The following is a 1,995-nucleotide window of genomic DNA, read 5'->3' as shown; positions in this document are numbered from 1 at the left end:
CAGAACCACCCTGTTATGGTATGGAATTTTAAGTAGTGATGGGACAATCTGATCCGATTCCAATATAAAACTGCCAATACTGATACAAATATTGATAACAGGGCTCTTTTAGTTTATTAGTACTACAATTAAGGTTACATATTGAGACTAAAACAGCCACACATATGTGTGTGTGTGTATATATACTGTATATACACATATATATACACACACACATACATATATATATATATACATATATATATATATATAATATATATATATATATATATATATATATATATATATAATATATATATATATATATATATATATATATATATATATATATATAATATATATATATATATATATATATATATATTATATATATGTATGTATACACACAATATATCAGACCTAAAGACAACCTAACAAATTTGTGTGACCTTTTGTGGAACATATATTTCTAAAAAATCAAACACAGGAAAATTGTAGAATATAAGTTCTGTTCATGTAGAAAGTCTATTACATGTAAATTAAATGTAAAACAATGTAAATTTTCAATTCATTTTTCACCAAATCTAATACAGTAATACAGTATATTACTCTACAGTAATAGATGTGGGATTTTGAGTTTCCCCTCTATAAATTACTCACCCATCAGCAGTGTCATATCCCCACATGTGCCACAGCAGGGACTAACCTATGCGACGACCCATGACTGCTAAATGCTAATTTGCTGATTGTGTTCGGCTAAATGAGTCTAATCAATCAAAGGCTGTCTGAGTTCACCAGAGCACACGGTCCAGGCAGCCAACGTAGCAGATCACAGGAGCTAAAACAGCCGCAATTACCTTCTACAACAAAAACATTATACCAGAACTCGCAAAGGTTGAGGGGGAAAAGGTACAGGAATTAATTTAGCGTGTCTTTAGCATACACAGGCTTTCATAATACAGGAAAGAAAAGACAGGCCTAAATTGGCTATTATGCTCAATGGGTTCGGAAAACAAGGGTCACAGTTTGTGCTCAGTTGCACAAATTATGCAAAAGACTCAGTCTGCTATTTGTTAGGCTTACCCAGGATAACCACCTTTACTGTTTCCTAAGTGCAAAAAAGGTGTCAGTCTGCCATCTAGAGGCGAGTCCCTGCATATAACACAAAACAGCTTTTCAATCTCTTCCCTGTCTTTTATGCACACACAACACACACAGACAAAAACAGACAGTCACAAAAAACACAGTCTCACACACAGTCAAACAAAAACAAAGTCTCAGACACAGTCACAGTGTCACCCACACAGTCACACACAGTTTTATACACATACAGTCACACACACACACAGTCTCAGTTTCATACACACAGTGACCCACAAACACAGTCACACACACTCTCATACACAGTCTTGCACACTTAGTCACTTAGTTAAACTCTCAGTTAGACATGCTCAGCCAGAAACACACACAGTCTCTCTCACACACAGTCTCACCCACAAACACAGTCTCACACACACACAAAAACAAAGTCTCCCACACACAAACACAGTCACACATGGTCTCTCACACAGTCTTACACACAATCTCAAACACAGTCTCAAACACACACAGACTCACAAACACAAAAACACAGTCTCTCACAATCACAGTCTCACACACAATCTCACACACAAACACAGTCACACACTTTCTCACACAGTCACAAAAAAACCTCATTCACAGTTCACAGTATTACACACAGTCTCTCACGGTCACAGTCTCACACACAAAAACACAGTCTCGCACACAAACACAGTCTCGTGCACTCAGTCAGTAAAACTCTCAGACACTCCTGCACACACACTCACTCACTCACTCACTCACTCACAGTCAAACTCTGTCAAAAACACACACAGTCACAAACTCACTCAAACATGCACTTACTCACACATTCACACAGTCAAACTCTGTCAGACACACACACACACACACACACACACACACCAGCTTTTAAAGCCACAATAAATCTTCAGGACA

The sequence above is a fragment of the Astyanax mexicanus genome, chromosome 1, assembly GCF_023375975.1.
Source record: "Astyanax mexicanus isolate ESR-SI-001 chromosome 1, AstMex3_surface, whole genome shotgun sequence".
Classification (NCBI taxonomy): domain Eukaryota; kingdom Metazoa; phylum Chordata; class Actinopteri; order Characiformes; family Acestrorhamphidae; genus Astyanax; species Astyanax mexicanus.
Note: the sequence above shows the minus strand (reverse complement) of the source record.